The sequence below is a fragment of the Ochlerotatus camptorhynchus genome, unplaced genomic scaffold (assembly GCF_037179485.1).
Source record: "Ochlerotatus camptorhynchus isolate MF236.1 unplaced genomic scaffold, CSIRO-AGI_Acam_v1.1 ptg000087l, whole genome shotgun sequence".
In the NCBI taxonomy this organism is placed as follows: Eukaryota; Metazoa; Arthropoda; class Insecta; order Diptera; family Culicidae; genus Ochlerotatus; species Ochlerotatus camptorhynchus.
In genome coordinates this window covers 2,554,765-2,573,948 of record NW_027040577.1, presented here as the reverse complement: position 1 = coordinate 2,573,948, position 19,184 = coordinate 2,554,765, and the positions used below count along the sequence as shown (strand labels likewise).

At 37.3% G+C, this 19,184-nt stretch overlaps 1 protein-coding gene across 2 annotated transcripts in view; it reads left to right on the top strand.

The window, feature by feature from the left end:
- Nucleotides 1–19,184, top strand: part of snu (snustorr) — a 247,798-nt gene that overhangs the window by 142,943 nt on the left and 85,671 nt on the right. Inside the window, exon 1 of one of the 2 annotated variants that reach the window (XM_065218488.1) lies at nucleotides 1,033–1,157. The exons of the other annotated variant lie outside the window; for it this stretch is intronic. The gene's annotated coding sequence lies outside the window, so the exon portion shown is untranslated. Of the gene's footprint in view, nucleotides 1–1,032; nucleotides 1,158–19,184 lie in introns of those variants that run through there. 2 annotated transcript variants of the gene reach the window in all.

Sequence of the window (19,184 nt, the reverse complement as noted above, 5' to 3'; positions counted from 1 at the left end):
CCGGGATGTTCTGAGGCATAACATCTCTGATCACGCCTTCCTTCTAATGGGAAGTAAAGCCGTTGGTCCCCGGTTCATGAGTTGATGGGTCGATAGGTAGGGTCCAGGTGTGGGAGCTGCCTTCCTGGCACGTCGGTAGCATTGGTGCTCAGCACGGAAAACAAGATCGACGGAAAAAACAAACCAAAGGAAAAAAAAAAAAGAATTTGATAATTGATACGTAATAAAAAAAAATAGACCAAGGTCCCCAAGGGTGGCTAAAACGGCCCTGGCAACTCATCCCTAGCAGCATGTTGTAATGCTGTAATAATTATTGAAGTTGTATTTAGTTCTAGGGTATACTTCTTGTGAGGCCATAACTGTGCAGATTTTTATGATAGTCTCAAGTTCAACGGTATTTAAATTTTTAACATTTTTGTGGTCATACGGTCGAAAAATACGCATTGATTATCACGAAACAACGTGTCAAATGTGTGAAATTACTTATGGATACCATCCTTAGCGCGTACGTAGTTAACGTGTATGTATACGTAGATACTATATAACAAAACTAATTGTTTATTACGAATATAAAATTGGTACAGGCTTAGAAAGCTCTCAATTAACAAGTGGAAGTGTTTAAAGTACACTAAGTACCTACATGACATATGTAAATGTGCAGTTAAGACAAAATAGCCAAAGAAGAAAAGAAAATTATTGCGGCATTAAATCTAGAAATTTGCTTTAAAATTCTATGTCACATAGGACACTCTGACCAGATACGCAGAGCAAAGGCAAACATTTCTACCAGCAACATATTAAAGCTGAGCTTTTCAGTTTTTCTTCTGCAACCCCCAGCTGCTGAGTTTGTGCTGGATAGTTTTTCGCTCTTTCGCATACACCGTAGTGCCTAGTTTAACCTCTACACAACGCACCACATGCCGTGCCGTACCGCACCGCTTTTGCTGCTATGCGCATTCGACTCTACTCTACCTCCTAGCAGCACAGGTACAGCAAGTTTCCACCACCCCAAAAACCTGGCTACTCGGCTCACAGCGGCTCAGTTTCAGTTGGACACTCAGCGCTAGAGGTTGTCAATTGGTCGCAGTTTGTACGTTTGTTCTTTCGCATTCGCCCCCACTTCGGTTTGGATAGCTTTGGGTGGTCGCTTCCGAAAGGTTTGTTCTGTTTTGTTGTGTTCTGGTTTCGCAACATCCAACAACACCACCACCCCTTGGCCATGGTAGCGCAATCAATTCGCGAAGGATGGATGGCTGGATTCGCACTTTTGGAGGATGATATTCCGGGAATGAGTTGGAACAAGAAAACGCCAGGATAATACATTTTCTAATCAGAAGAGGTTTGTGTGTGTGTGTGAAGTGATTGTTGAGTGAAACATGAAAAACAAAGGAAACCATGATTATGACGAAAAGTAAAGGAAAAGCAACAAAGTGGATACGAATCAAATCGTAAAGTGTAAATTAAAAATGTTCGAAAAATTAGCTCGAACTCAGTGTCTGCTGCGAAAACGGAAAAATTATATAACCAAAAATAAAGTTGTGAATGGAAAGCAACGAATTAAAGTATAAAAAAAATCAGAGCTACGAGCAATATGTGTGTTTGAATATGAGCAAGTTGGAGAGAGAGAGAGAGATACAGAAGAAAAGCAAAGCAAGCACGAACCGAAGAAGGAATTTCATGAAACGAGTTTTTCTTTTTTTCCCAATGCAGTTTTTGCGAAAAAAAAAACACATTATATCTACATAAGTTCAATAATATCTAGCCTGCGCGAAATAGACGGAGTGGAAAACGAGTTTTTCGCCTGCCCCATGGCAACGGCGGCGGTGGCAGTCGGTTTGCCATTTACCACCAGCGTGTAGCACCGAATAGTAGGCCATGTTGCACAAATCTCGCATGTCTACGGGGTGGCTTAATCGACTTTGGATCGTTGTTCGATTGGATGTGGCGTTGATTGCTGCACAATTTACTGGCACCACTACGCGTGCTTGCGGTATACGATCGGTAACTACTATTAGTACCATATGACGATATTGATTGCCTTGCTCGGGGGACTAACGTCCTCTAAGGATTGAACTGGCATTTGACCTAGATTTGACCAAGGTATGGCTTTTCCCATCGCGTGCTGTTTATTAATTCAATATTTGAACAAAGGATTCTCCATGGAAGGACTTCGTTGGATCGAATACTCTCTTACATTACTTCGAACCATCAATAACAATGACTCAAACAACAACAACAGCAACAACCGAACTGGACGAACGGAAGGACGACGCTTGCCTACCAGCCAGTGTCAGCAAGTTCGGTCGGTTGAGTTGCCATACTCACTACGAGCAACGTGATTAATAACCGACAGCATGTAATATGAGAATGCAGTGCACACAGACACTGTGGTCATATGTACACAACACACCATTCATGTAATGAGCCGTTAGCCTTCAATTGGTTTTTTCGTGGTAAATATTTAATTGCCTTCATGAGACTTAGGTGTACATTCGGTTCGGGGTCCGGCCGCGGTTCGGACGTTCGGATGTGAAGCGGAATTCATTGGTTTTCGACCGATGAGGAAACCAATCTACTTTGATGAGTTTCCAATTTGTGCGATGAACACATACCAAACTCCGGTTTGCACTACTTGCGCAGTGGAAAATCAAGGAAATAGTGTCGACTAATTTGGAAGCCATCACATCATATTTTGATGAAAAAAAACGAATGTTGCTTCTGCTAGAGTGACTTGACGAAAATGATTTGCCATCAGAATGACCGTCAATCACGCATCTTTGGGAGGTTTATTTATAGGGAGCAGAAATCTTATCAGATGAAAACGGATGGCCGCGAGGGGAGCTGACTGGTTTTGATTTTTAAATTTTTAGAGTTCGGGGCATGAATGCGAACGTTTTTATAGATGTTGCTATCGTCAAGTTCAAGGACAGCTACTTGTGATGAAATTTGATGAGCAGATGTGATGCTCCAGAGGCAGTTGGCTTTGAATGCTCAAAAATTTATGCTCATCAAATTACGGGACCTTCAAATTCCTTTCGGCGATTTCGACACAGCGCCACAACTTGTTGCATAGGAATGTTGATAGTTAATGTGCGAGTTATGATGACACTAGTGCTCTTCTTATTGGCAGAATAGTATTGATACTAACATCCTGTGGAGGGCATTTTTAGTTTAATGAACTGAATTTTAAGCTTTTAGGCCAATTAGAGGATTACATAACTTATACACTTCCCCATATATTAAGCAATTTCGTCATGAAATTCTGAATTCTGGTGGAACACTTGCGTTTATCAATATTTGAGTTACATTTTAGATGATATTACTTTTTCTAATCTAAGGACCATTTTGAAATCTGAAAATATCGATATGAAGTGAAATTGATCAACCCCTTAAACGACTTTCGACTAAATTTCTAGTCAATGGTCTTAATAAATGTTGGTTCCCTATATCCGAACAAGATGCTAAAAGTCTTGTGCGAAGTGTATTTTCAGCAGAAATAACAAAAAAAATCACATTTGCACCTGAAGATAAGCAATTATCAATAAAAAAAAAACATTGAAAATTTCACAGAAAATCATCGATTTCTCAGTATTGGGAACCTTTTTTCTGTAATTTATTAAATAATTCAGATTCATTGACACATAGTTTAGTGAAAAATACGCCTTTAAAGTGACAATCGTTGCAGATCTATGACCGTTTGTTTGAATGTTGATATTGAATGCCATAAACTTTAAATTTTATACAGTTTAATCTACATTTTTTACTGGTCAAAGCCGTCATTGAAATTTCATGATGAAATGCTATCAAGATTTCTCACGCAACCCGTAATGATCAATTTCACCTCGGTGATCGATTGCCGCCGGATTACGCTGCTAGTAATAAACTTAATAACATTATTACTAAGGCCTCTCTTAGCTCAATCGGTAAAGGTGCAGTTACAAAGCAAGACTATGCTGGAGATGGCTAAGTTTGATTCCGGGTCCGGTCTAGGAATTTTTCGGATTGTAAAATTTCTCGACTTCCCGAGACATATATTGTAAGTTTGTTTTTGCTACACAATTATACTAATGCAAAAATGGTACAGGAATCGAAAGCTCTCAACTCACAAGTGTGGAAATGTATCTAGACCACTAAGTTGAGAGCACGCAATAAACTTATATACGATATGCAATAAGTTTGAAATGCAAAGAATAAGAAGACGAAGAACAGTTTGACTAAAACACTGAAGGCGAATATTTTTTGTCACCTTGTAGATGTTTTTAACAGATTAACCGATAGTCCACAATGCAATGCACACTGGGCCAGGAATGCGATCTAGCGGAGCAAAATTAATAACTCCGAAATGAAGCATTGGTGTCTTGAGCAAAGTTTCTCATCAGAATAAGGACCATCTATTGACACACAAAAATAGTTCAAAACTCTTCCGCAAAGATGGCGCCAAAATCTAACTTCTTTCTCTGACGTTTTGGAGACTTGATGGCTTGGGCAAAGTTGTTTTTCTTAACAAAATAAACAACTCTTTTGAAGACGTAAAATTTCCACAGCCTACTGGTTCCAATTTATATGGAGTTAAAAAAAATTCGAAAATATGTTTTTTTTTTTGCTAACTGTTTAAGTTTTTTTTGCTTACAACCATATAATGTTGTATTTTTCTCTTTTGCAAATGCATTAAATACATAAATTTTGTGAAGAAACATACTGGTTTAAGGTCAGTTTTCACAAAACATACAAATTTGAAATTGCTACTCCTTGTTTGCTGTGCTACTACAAACAGAGAGTAGCAATTTCAAATTTGTATGTTTTGTGGAAGCTGACATTTGTGCTTTTGAAGTTTCACGCTGAGGCTTCCTTAGAGTATCACTATAAGCTTCAAATTTTAAAGATATTATTGAAAAAAAAAAATGAAAAAAAAACAGCAATTTTTAATTTTATTAACTCCCAAAGCGCAAAAAAATCGCAACTTGACATTTTCAGTAAAAAATAAGCAATAATTGATAAACAAAATATTACATTTTGAGATTTTTTTATTTAAGTAGAACATGTTTTTTTTCTAAAACATTTTTTAATGCATTGAAATTACGCTTCGAAGGCTTGACGACTCTGGCAAGGTTGTTTATCTTGATAAAATAAATAACTCTTCTTAAGACGTTTAAACTCCACTCCTAGACTGCTTTCGAGTTGAGAATGTGAACATTAGTGTTTAATTTTAAATATATTGTTTAAATGCATATAACTTGAAAACAGTAGGCTGTGAAGCTTTGACTTCTTCAGAAGAGTTGTTTATTTTATCAAGATACACAACTTTGCTAGAGTCGTCAAGCCTTCAAAGCGCCATTTCAATGCATTAAAAAAAGTTCTAGAAAAAAAACATGTTCCACTAAAATGAACAAATCTCAAAAACACCAAAATATACCGCTCCCACATTTTTATATTTTGTTTAATGCATTTGCATAAGAGAAAAATACAACATTATATTGTACGTAAAATAAGCAAAAAAACCGAAACAGAAAAAAAACATATTTTCGACATTTTTCTTTAACTCCATATAAATTGTAACCAATAGGCTGTGGAAATTTTACGTCATCAAAAGAGTTGTTTATTTTGTTAAGATATACAACTTTGCCCAATACAATAAGTCTCCAAAACTTCAGAGAAAGAAGTTAGATTGAGGCACCATCTTTGTGGAAGAGTTTTGAACTATTTTTGTGTGTCAATATATGATCCTTATTATGATGAGAAACTTTGCCTAAGACACCAAGTCGCGGAAATGCTTTAGCGGGAATACATTATTTCTCGCGTAACAATTGAAAAGGGCCTGTGTCTGAAATGTAAAAAAAATTAAGAATATGAATTTTAAATTTTTTCGCCACTATTCAATTCATATATAAAGAAATTTAAGTAAGTTTTTAAAAGTATATGAAAATTGATAACAATTTAATATCGTAAATTAATAAGCTTTTTTATATCTTTCAATGTATAGGCCCTTTTTTTTAAGCCGTTGAGCATATCATCAGAAATGGTACGCCCTTTGCTTTACTTTCTTCAGCTGCACATTAAAATATTTCTTGCAACTTTGCTGAAATCATAATTTTTCTTGCTTTTCATTTGACCATGCTTGAATTATTTTTTTAACTATAAACTTTTTTTTTATATCTTTATTAAGGAGACTTTCAGCCCTGGGCTGGTTCGTCTCCGGAGGAGCTATAAACTTGCTTGGTGCTCCTTATTTTTTTAATCGTTTTGCTTCAAATGTTCCGAAAAAGTGGTGTTGAAATAAGTTGTAGAGACAATTATGTCGCACATTTTTGCTCAAAAAAGTATTTGGGTATAACTTAACATTCAAAAGTGATGAGTAATTTTAACCCAAAACATGCAGTCTTGTAATCTCTGGTAGTGGGATTGATAATTTTATTCAAGATGTGGCTTCTGAAAGATCACACATAACGCAGCATTTGAGGATAAAACTGTTAGAATAACTTTTTTCTAAATGGAGTAAATACGCATTAAAGTTAATTGGAAATTTTCATGTAAGTAATGAACGCCTGAATAAAGCAACTTCCTTGCTTCTGCAAAAATGTGGGCTGTGCCTAGTTTTAAAAATCTTATTTCTAGTACTTTTCGATGTAATGTAAAGCAAAATATTTAGAATCTATAAATTGATTTTTTAGGCCGCCTAATAAAAAACAGAAAAATTGCTATACCCAAGTAACATTGCAGGTTTTATCGAGGTTTTATAGCATTCTACAAGTCTAAATCATGGTCTACAGAACCCTCATGAAACCAAAATTGTTACTTGGGAGGTAACCAATAAACCCGCTAATTTTGATTGATTTTGTTACATAAAGCTAACATATGGCTAATACAGGGCTTTGGCGCATTAATAGTCGGATTATCACTAAGCAGGCTTGTTGGTTACTTGGGATTGCCCCCTCACATTGCTACTTCAAGCAATCAAAAATTTGTCCATCCAAGCAGGACCATAATTCTAAATGTTCATTGGATAGCTCAACGTAGGAATTTATCCGCCTCTTAAGCACATAATGAGGTACTAGAACTACAAACAGAAAAAAAAAAGTTGTTGAATATAACATCCAAACTACTGCAACCAGGGTAGAATGGTCAATGAACAGCTAAGCACATGGTGTCTCGAGCAAAGTTGTTGGAATAATATTCTTCTTCTTTTGAAAATATTGATTAGGGTGGTGCTTATTTAAAATTTAACTCATAGACTTAAATTTCAGCTTTTAAGTTATGGATGGTTTTATTAATCAGGAAATTTTTAGAAAAACATATTTCAAGCAACTTTGCAGAAGACAGTGTATGTCTAGATCTTAATTTAACCATGCTGGAGCTTCTTTTTTTTTTGTTATTATTTTGTTTCTTCTAAAAAGTTTCAGTTTTTTATTCTTGCTTGTCTGTTTTACATTTCGTCATAAAGTATAGTGTGAAAGACTTTAATAACTAATTACAGCCTAGTTACTGTAATCAGGCTTATGTGAGTTACACATAATTTTTAAATTAATTTTAGGTGAGTTGGTTGGAAATGCTATCTAACTTGAAGCTTTAGTGTGATAATTTATTAGCTAGAGAAAGGTCAGAAGAGGGTAGGTAGATAGGAAATTTTAATTGTTTCACATTCATGTATGAGTTAGGTAAAAAGGTGTGCGTTTGACTAGTACTGTCGCATTAATGGCCCTTCGCTCATTTTCAACTTCTATTCAATTTTCATACTGCCGTACTCTAGCGGAACTATCTACCTATCCTCTTCTAAGATCATTCTCTAGCTTATAAATTATCACACTAAAGCTTCAAGTTAAATAGCTTTTTCAACCAACTCTGAAAATCGTAAGCTTCACGTATGAGGTAACATAATACACTTTGAATGTAATTTTTGGTATTATTTAAGCATATTTACTACATACAAGAATAAAAGTAGTTCTCATAGTTCTAACCTCAAATGTTGGATTATGTGTTACTTTTCAAAAACAGAATCACGAATAAAAAAATTTATCCAGCTATCTGAGATATTAACATTTGAAGACTGGAAAATTTGGGTCAAAATTACCACTTTTGAATGTTAAATTATACAAAAATACTTTATCTTACAACAATGTGTGCCATAATTTTCTCTCGAACTTTTCTGAATTCCACTTTATCGAAAAGTTTGACTGATTAAATAAACTATTTTTTTATGGGAACCCTAGTTTTCAAGGCATAATAATATGTCTAGTAAGGTCAAATAAAGAGCTAGGAAAATTATGTCTAGCAAAGTTGATTGAAATAGTTGTTCGTTCAATTTTTCCGAAGAATGTGTCCACTAGACTGATGCAAAATTTGATTTTTTCGCTCCACAGTGCTTAAATGGTTTCAAATCGGGTCCTGATTAGCCTCCCAAAGTTACAACTCATTTGGTTAGAAACAGACTTCGCACAAGCCATTTGAAGTTTACATGTAAATTACTATGGGAAATCTCAACTTTTTGTTCATTGCCTTCTAGTCTTTTTCCATATTGAGCTGCGAAACAGTTCGATAGCCATTATTAAAGAAAATTTTCTCAGCTACAACTTTGCTGAAGATTGTTTCTATGAAAAACATGAGACAGGAAAAAGTTTATTATTAAGTTAATTATTTAAGAGATTGGTAAACTTATGACATGATCAAGCAGCTGCTCTGTAGGCAACACTGTATTTTGCAGTGTGACATAGTAGCCATGATTTTTGTGTCCTATTCAACGCCCCAGAAACACCAATGTTGCCTGCTGAGCAGTTGATTGAGCATGATCATTAGACATCAGCGCATTGAACCATTGATAACTTTCGATCCTTTGGAGGCGAACCAGCCTAAGGCTGAAAGCCTCCTAAATAAAGCTAAATAATAATAATAATAACTTTCGATCCTTGCATTTAATCAAAAAGTGGTCTTCCGCAAAGTTGTAGCTGGGAAAATTTCTTACAAGTACAGTTGAAAGTTTTTGAAGCAGACCGATATGGTGAATTATTAGATAGACATGAACAAAAATCTTGGTTTTACCATAGTAATTCCTAAACAAACTTCAAATGGTTTGTGCCATCTCAGTTTCTCACCAAAGGGGTTCAAATTTTGAGAGGTTAGTCAGGATCCGATTTGGAATCGTTTAAGTACTGTGGAGCGAAAAAGTCAAATTTTGCATCAGTCTAGTGTCCACCTATAACACTTAAAACAAAAAGCTAGATTCCTGATTTAAGTTAAAGTGAGGACCACCCATCATTTATATTAAGTGCTTAATATATACACAAACTAACTATCAGGAAAACCATATATAGGAATGCCGATGTTATTGCTAATCGCGTTTCCTCAACAGCGTATCTTGAATGAGATTCCACAAAAGTGGGGCAGGACTCCTCCTTGAGGGCGTCCACGGATACTCAATTTTTAAACCTCTATTTAGAGTAGAGTCGAGAAGGGTTCTTTCTTGAGCATCTGGTTAATACATCTAGTTCAACTAATTGAAGGAGTCCCGTAATAACGTACAGCTTCTGTTATGGCACCGTATCTTACATTAACAAAAGCACCCTTAATATCTAAGAAAACACATATCTAAGATTATTTTTCAGCGAACGCTTTTTCAATATGGTGTACAATTTTGAGTAGATAGCAAAGTAGTAGTAGACTTCTGTTTGGTAAGCATGTTGGTATGTTTGTTAAGTTAACATTATGAATGTGGTGATCGATGAACCATTCCATGCATACGAGAAGAAAAAAAAATCGTCTTAAGTGTCTGAGGCTCTTTGATACTTGGTACGACGAGCGTCCTCCTTGCGGATAAATTTCAATGTTGAGCAGTTCCACGCCAACTGATGAATCCTTTTGATTTTTCCCTCTCCATGGCTGAATTCTAGCATCGTAGGGTTTTTGAACTAATTTCCGTCCTACAAAGCACAACCCGCGCTTTACCTCCTTTTTTTTGAACGGGTTTGACAAAAAATGGAAAATTTCTCTCAAAGATGATTTCTAATTTTTTTTTCGCCTTTCCACCCAAGCAACACATGTTCTATAACAGTTTATATAAACTTTTTATGACTGGTTTTGGTTGCATATGTGCAGACACATAATCTTTATGGGATGAGCTCCTTAGGCACAATATGGTGAACGTCAGAGAAGTACCCAGAGAATTTATCTCAAATACAGGTTTAATGTAATATTTGTTTAACCTGTTTATATTTTTTTGCCTCTGCTATGACATAAACAATTCTACCCAGGTATACAACTAATATAGGGCTGAAAAAAGGCTCACTCTTTTGTGTATAAAACTGGTTCAGCAAGTGAGCTCAGACTTTCAGTTCATGTTGCTTAGTATATAAGAAACAACTTTTCTCAAGACAGCATCATTATTCAAGTTAGATTTATGGAGATATTCATTCTTGAATTTATATGTGAATTCGTGTTCGTTATTGCAACAAAATACAGGCGTATGTTCGTTATTGCAACAAAATACAGGCAGCTTTTGCAACGTATCAACTAGATTTCCACTTATAAAATAAAAGTTCATATTTTCCACTGGCCAACATCCTGACTCGTGTCATTCGGTGAGATAACCACTCTCTGATGTTTCAGCTCTTTTTGACGTAAGCACCAGTCTTGTTGGTTTAATGTTAATATATGTTAATATAGGGGATTTTGTTAAAAATTTCATATACAAAATGCTCTTATATATATTCAAACACGAGTAACTCAATAAAACTAACCGGATTCATAATGCAGTCAGTCAGTATTTTATCCAAAATCCCCATACAAAATTCAAACTAAAAGCGCCAGCTCATCCTACAACCAAATGAGCTAAAACTTTCAGAGAATGGTTTTCTCACCTAAAGACACAAAGCTAGAGGGTGGCCCGTGGAAAATTTCACCTTTTTTGTGTGGGCCAGTCTAGTCTTGCTTATAAACTTGTTTCTCTTCCGCTGCGTCTAAATAGAAACGGGCTACCATTATAAAAAAATAGAACATCACGAGTAACATTTTTTCACTTGATTTGTTTTCCGTCGATCTTGTTTTCCGTGCTGAGCACCAATGCTACCGACGACAGGGAGGCAGCTCCATCACCTGGACCCTACCCCTATCGACCCATCAACTCATCACCCGGGGTTCAAAGGCTTTACTTCTCTTCCGAAGGAAGGCGTGATCAGAGATGTTATCACTTACTCAGCGATCAGAAAACCGCTGATTGTGACTCATAGAAAGCAAAATTTACAGGTTTTATGTTTCAAACGCATACTGTGTAACCTCTTCTTGTAAGTTACAAGTAAAACATGTCATCATACCATCTTTTGGTTTTATTATTCCGAAAAACATTATTTTAGCTGAAATGAGTATTTGCAACCTTGCTGCTCTACCTTATGTGGTATATCTTATTTAACAGCCAACCCAGTGCGGTTGATGAAGGCGTTAATGTGAGGCTTGATATACCACTTATATCTACCACCGAGATAGTTTGGGGGTAGATCTGCTACCTTGGCCATCGTTTCCTGGAGGGCGATGACACAAGGGTTCAGTTTCTTTGTCAATAGTTGGATCTCAGATAACTTTGATCGCAACCCATGGACATTCCATTGCAGTATTACGTGGCTCTTTACCATTCTGTTGTGGGACATCAGACATGGTAACTACTTATTACCGGTAACAGCGTGGCTTTCGCGCTCCGGTACCGAGTCTATAGGGGGAGAAGGTGCTGCAGTTTCTCCTCTTTTGCTTCTCTTATGGCCACGAGTGTCCTCGAGGCCGGCGGTCTGTTTCCTTTTCTTGCGGGTCATGGGAACAGTAGCCTCCCTCCCATCGGAGTCGAGGTTAACGCCTACTCTTTCGAGTTGTCCAACAAGGGAAGCACATTTCAGCTCAAGGCGAGTCTTCGACTCCTTGAGCTGTTTGATCTTTCCCTTGCCAAGGGCGACCTCCTTTCGTAGGCTTTCCACCAACTTTTCCAGGAGCTGTTTGTCTTTGTCAGTTGGTGTTTCGGCATCAGGCAAGGGGTCGGTGCCTACCAGCAGCCTTACCACTCGTAGCATTATCTCGCGCAAGACCGGCAAGCGGACTAGCACTAACCCCAGTACTCTTGCACTGGCTAGTCCCCTTTTGCCGGTCTTGGCACGCTTAGCAGACGGAGCTCCATCTGTCCCTTTGCCCTGAGGGATGGATTTCGCAGCTCCCTGCTTAGCCTTCTTCTTCTTATTCTTCTTCTTCTTCTTAGTACCTTTGGTAAAACGGCTCCTGAGGACCCTTACCAGAGTCCACAGGCGCAGTCTTAGCAACCTCTGCATAGGACTTTCCACTCTTCTCAGCGCTATAAACCCTCTTGGCATCCCCAAAGGAGACACCAAGGTTGGTCTTGATATGCAGTATATCAGCCTCCTTCACGTAGGTATGGCACCTACGGTTAGTCGTAGGTAGTACGCTCGGGTTCTAATACTGAGGAGACCCAACTTAACCGTTTCCGGAAAGCTGGTCTACTCGAAAGTTAACACCACAGATGAGGTGTTAACCTTCCCCTCGCCACAACTCTTGCAAATTCTGTGGACATCTACTACACCTTGTGTAGCAAAATGCTCCTTCAGAACTTACTCCGATTCGTTGATGATATCCAGACTTGATACCACACAACGAACTTTGTTCAAAGTAGGGTGTGCACCCACCCGAACTTTTTATAAAATTTAGCTATTTGTGCAATTCTAGGAATGTTTGGTGTTTTGATAGCCATTTTTTGTAATTTTTGCGATTTTTAGTGTTTAGGGACATTGGACCATTTTTTTCGTTTTGACGTTTGAAAGAGTCTTCAGGCCGTTTTGGCAATTGTTAGACCATTTTTGCGTATTTATTTTTATTTCAATTCTAAGCCATTTTTCTCTTCCTACGCCAATTAACGTTTCAAGCCAGTTGTCAGACCATTTAGGCGTTTTAAAATTACATTTCATTGTTCTAAGGTAATTTTTGCCAATTCATGTCCATTCTTGTGTTTCAAAAGCAATTTTCATGTGTCAGGCTATTTTGATGTTCCTAATGCTGTTTACGCCAATGTTACAAACATTAGTTATCAGCCTAGGGAAACATCACTGTTGAACAGCATAAATCGAGCATCTACAATCTGCCGAATAAATTGTAGCAAAAAGTACATAAGCGCCATTTTCTAGTACTTCGACCTTAAATCGGCTCTCCCGCTCAAAATCGGCAGTCCAGGAGCAGTGATGGCATAATCCTCACTCAAATGATTTTGTTTCGCTCTCAGGGGCTCCCAATATCACGCGAGATATTGGAATAAAATATCAAGTATGATATTGATTTTACAAGCTCCTTTGATATTGCGAGACTATTCAGAACATGTAAGATTGCAGCTACGAGTTGGCTTACCACAACAATGATTCTGTAACACATCGTATTCTTAGAAAGAGAAAGCATAGCTTGCCATCTCTCTTTACTGTTCACAGATGGCTGACACGAAGTTACTACCAGCAGTGATGTTAGTTTCGGTTCGTGTTCGGGTGTACATCAGGAATATGGAAGCTCAAGCTCACCACAGTTTGGTGAGAATTGTAGCTGGTAAGTTTTGTTAGCATGATATCAGAGCAACCGTATCACAGCTTTCAATATGATCCGCTGTTGTCTGCTTGTTGATTATTGTTTACGATGCTCAAATGAGATTATTCTCATTGGTGAGATTTGATCTTTTGATATTTTTCCAACACTGTCCAGGAGGCTACAAAACCATCGCACATTTTAATGGACATTAGGCACTTTGCTATAGTAATTTGTAACCAACATGTAGTACTGACCACAAGAAGATACGCACCAAAAAATTATGAATTTTAATGGTGATGGTGATGGTGATGGTATCCATGCATGCTAAAATTGAAGCATGTAAACTTCCTTTTTACGTAAACTAGCAACTTGCTAGAAATATTGCTTACAAAGATGGATGGTTGCATACAATATTTAGAATATTCCATTAAATGACTCATAAATTTACACGATCTGTAATGTGAATTTGCATGATATGTGACGCTCCATTTATGTGCATCATAGTGACAGAAATTTACACTACTTTTTCGAACTGTGTAGGTGTTTCATGTACAATAGAACCTTGACCATCAGTGCAATCCATCCCATGTTATCCGTTCGCGCTAATTGGCGTAAACATTTTTGGTCCTTCGAACCGTCGGATTTATGGTAATTTTTTGAGTTCCATAGTGAGCTTGGATTTTGGACTTTTTATCTCCCTCTTCATTGTTCTGAGATGCTTAGCTGTTAAGTTTCTTTAATGCTATCTTTTAGTGACTATTTAAGCGCCCTGAGTGTTTTTTTACCACTTATGGTTAAGGCAATTTCAGGACTTATTTGGCATTTTAGAGCATTTTTTCATAGCTAAAACATTTCCACGATAAATGACGAATTTATCCTGACCGGACCATGTCCGATTTACATGAAACTTTACATAATGTTTGAAATGAGCAATCATTTACATTTGTGATAAAATTCAACCGCTTTGAATCGTGAAAACATTTCAAAATGGCGTATTTGGTATTGTTCAATAAATCAATGGCTAAATGGCTGAATTTTAGCACAAATGCGAATAATTGCTCATATCAACCAATTATCTTCCTTCACGGAATGAACCAGTCTACGTCTGAAAATCTCAACAATGAAGACAAAAAGAAAAGTGATGTAAAGCTTCATGCAAACCGGTGAAGTCTAAATCCCATTTTCAACACTATTGTTGCGGGTTACCGGTACATTTGCTATTTGAAAGCTTTTAGGGTGCATTAAGTGTACGCCACACAAAATTCGTCGCATTATTCTTATATCTTATTCATGGCAGGCACAGATTTCTAAATTCTTCTCCACCCCCCCTCCCCCCCCCTTTGGAACTTGTCGTACTTATTGGATAACCAAGCTATTTTTGAGTTTTAAAGATCATTTTGGCCCCACAGAATCTGTCTTCAGTATTTTAAGATAGTGAGTTTCTGAAATTTGTCATAGTGTGTCGCAGTCACCTATAGTTTTAAAACCGCTGTCCAAATGAATTATGAGAAACAATATTTTTAAATTGTAGCTATAATTACACAAGACTTCTATCGAGAGTTCCTTGAAAATGTTATGGAAAATTCCGATGGAACTTAGATTAGAATTTTGGAGGAGAACTCCTGGGAAATGCTGAAGTTCATTCCAAAAACAGTTCTAGAAATTAATTCCAAAGCTGATCAAACTTGAAGTCTAAGCTAATTCTAAGATGTATCCTTCACGAAGTGTGAGGAGAACTTTAACCTTTATGTGATCGACAGGGTACCCCGGTACCTATTCAGATTTCAAGTTAAGAAAGTATAAAGTTATTTTCACGACAGGAAATCAGAATTCAGTTGCATCTTAGAACTCATGAAGAGACTACTTTTCATTAAGAAAGATTTCATATTACAGCAAGTGACTTCGAAAGGGGGACCAATTTTGACCGATTTTGAATCTTTTAGCACCATTTGATTCAAACACTTATCTTCTTTTTTGACATTTCGAACAATGTCCATCCCGAAAATCTGGATTTCCTGTAAAGTGTTCCAGAACTAAGCATTTTCTTGCCACTTTCGCTAGAATTTCGAAGGAATCGATATCAAAGTATCGGAATCTCCTTCAAGAAACAATTTTATCTCACTTGAGAAAAATGTTAAGGGTTGTCCCCAGAATGGCCATTCCGGAGCAGGTTCCCGTAAGACCTCAAGTGGCCATAGAAGTGTTTGGGAAGGAACTCTTACAATATGGGTATCGTTATTGATTGTAAATGATTGACGAATAAATAAATAAATAAATAAATAAATTCATGAATTTCCAGCAGGAGACTGTTTATCATAATTTTGTCATCATCAGATGGATTGTCCCCGGAACGTGTTCTCTTGGGTTGTCGCCACGCTAGATGCTTTTTTGTTGGTTTCCGTCAAAATGATCGAACGCATTGCCGGTGTTATAATCTTTCGGAAAATATCCGCCACTGTAAAAACAAAATTGTTCCGCGATGAGCCTGCGTCGGCTGGGTCCCAGCTTGTTCATTTCCAGAAAACTTTTCGAATGAAATTTCAAATTATCCGCTATTACGTAGCTTCGTCACCCGGGCAGGCTAAAACACACTGCTCTTCAAACAGAGACGTCAAACTGATATAAACATTTCACGAGCACACATAAACAATGCAACAGATTTTTCACTGCACAATCTCACCAACATAGGGGCTAAAGCGAGGGGGACGACTCTATCTACGATGCAAAAAAGATTGTGTTTTGCTGTGGCTAGCTGCGCGCACGCTGAGTAGATAGAAAGAAGATTGATGACGATTCTGAAGATTTCCTGCAAAAAATTGATGAGCGATGCAAGTAGATGCGACAAATGAAAGAAGATTGTTCGAAGATTGATTCGCTAGTGTGAGATTTGTTGAGCATCTAAACTTGAGATTTAGATGTATCGCCCCCCTCGGGCTAAAGGTAAATAAAAACACTTTTCAAGAGTAACACGAGAAAAGGCCCTACAAGTTTTTCGTAAACAAACCTTCTCATGCCATTGAGATTGCTGACATTTATTGCACTAGTGTGCGTACGCGTATACGTATACGCCAATGTTTTCATCGTGCAAATTTTCTTCCATTGACACTGACATGGGTACCCTATTACGTAATAGGTATTAGTACGCTTTGTGAGAATGTATTAGAGAAAATCCGTGGCTAATAATAGCAAATCGCTGTCAGCCTCATTTTAGCGGAAAGAATCCATACATTTTGAGGTTAGTTAGAGGGAAACATTGAGCAACTTCACACGGAGATTGTGTCCGGTACACACTAACTTAAAAGTACTCATTAAAGAGTAAAAAAAGACCCATTTTGAAGAAAAGTGGCTTAACTCATGAAATGAGTAAAACAGATTTTACTCATTAATGAGTATTCGATGAATACGTCAAAAAAAAATTACCCTTCTTGTTTCTGTAGATGAATGAAAAGTACCCATTTTGTTGACTTGTGTTTTGCTTCATGGGACTACCTGGCATTAAACCACGTAAATCCTATAAAAATATTCAAAATAATTTAAACACGTCATACTCTTTATTGTTTATAATCACAATAATTATCATATAACCGAGTTCCAAGGCATAAGGTTGTCCTTGCGAAAGAACACTTTTGGAACTAGATCCAGTTCACTGCTGGTCGGTCCGCGACAGATGCTGCTCATCGCACAGGTTCGCTTTTCCCTTTTTAAAGTTCTTCGCTAGCCTGAAACGGAACACATTTTCAAAATACGTGTCTTAATTTTCATCATGATTGCACTTCTAATTCTTACCTCCTAACAACCGGTTCCAAATTCCTATAACGAAATGGTTTCGGTGAGTATTGTCTCGAATAAAACAGACAATACTCGCTTCGCGAATGATCGCAACACTCACTTATTAAAAAAAATATCAGACACGTTGGGTCTTCACTTCGTCAGGGATGTGTTGACGTTGATTGAAAGCATATTTTTACCCATTCTTTTTTGCAGAAGACATTTTCTCAAATGGGGAAAAAGTACCCGCTTTTCGTTTTTTGAAAATACCCATTTTTTGACAGATTTGAATAACTTCACAAAATGAGTACAAGATACTCATTTAATGGGTACTTCCGAGATAACGTGTAGTGTGTGCGATTTAAACGTCACTAATCTCTATGGGATATTCAGATGACGAAAAAATTCCATGGGGCATAGCCTCCTGTTGTAAATTCATGAATTTTGAAACTCATATTGTAGGGGTTTCTTCCCAAGCATTCTAATATTCTGCTATCTATTCCTTCGAAATTCTAGCGTAACTGGCAAGAAAATGCTTAGTTCTGGAACATTACACCGGAAATCCTGATTTCCGGGAACCAGACGACTCCGGATGGACATTGTTGGCAATTTGCAGAAAGAAGATAAGTTTCTGAATCCAATGGTGCCAAAAGATTCAAAATCGGTCAAAATTGACCGCAGTAGCGGGTACCCGGATACCCTTGTCGACCTTCTAAAGGTCTTTGTTTTTGTCGATCACATAACGGTTAAGGAGAATTTAAATTTAGTTTAGAATAGAGAAGAGAGTTCTTTTTGTAGAACTCTGTAATTGTAAAGGAATATAATTTTGAGAAGAATTTCAACGAAATTCTTAAGAGAATGTCGCAGACTTTTTGAAAGTAACGGATATTCTAGGAGATCTTTATATACTAAGATAATTCTGAGCAGAATTCATGTTGAAATCTGAGAATATTCACGGAGACTTAAAAGATAAGCATGGAGAGAAATTTAAACTAATTATAGAAAGAATTATTATGAATTCGAAGAGAATTGTTCAGCACATTTCCGCATGACCCTTAACTAGTTTGAAAATGTTATGATGATCCTATTACATCGTTCATCATCACATATGTTGATTATGCTACTTAGTGGATGTAATGTTAAATGAACAATTAATTATCTACGTTATCAGTTTCTATTTATCGTGTAAATTAACCCCAAATATTAAACTGTGCGTGTGTAGCAGTCGTAAAATACAAGTATCAATCTGCACCAGATGATCATCCAACTTCACTTTCAAATTGATTGATCTCGAGTACTACATCATCTTGTAACGTCGAAGCTCATTGGCACGAACCACCAAATCGGGTGACTTTTCCAATGCGATCCGAAGCGTCGCTGTCCGTCTGTCTGTTCAATCGGCATCCACTTCCGCCATAATTAGATTATTGCCAACTTTTGTGTGCAGTAAATATCATAGCCGCTTCACCAACCACGAATGTTCATGGCATGATGGTGGTTGTAGCAGTATGGCCACGATGGTGGTGTCTGTTTTCTGTGGCACAAAAACCGATCACTCGCACTCGTACCCCGAGCCGATTGAAACCCCCAACAGCAGGAAGTTATTAGAAACTGGAAAATTAACCAAAAAACCGCTGGTTTCGTGATACCCGGGTACTCCGCGCTCCACGAAACAGTCAAAAAACAATCTTTATATTTTGCTTTACCGATGCGGTTCGCAGGCAACTTGAAATGAATAGTTTTTCGTTTAACCTTTGCCAACGAAGATAGGTGAGTCTTCTTGATTCAGCGGAAACGGTTGGCGGTCGCAATCGGAGCGTGGATCCTCTGTACAAGTTTACTGTTATGGATGGACCAAGTTTTGTTTTGCTTTG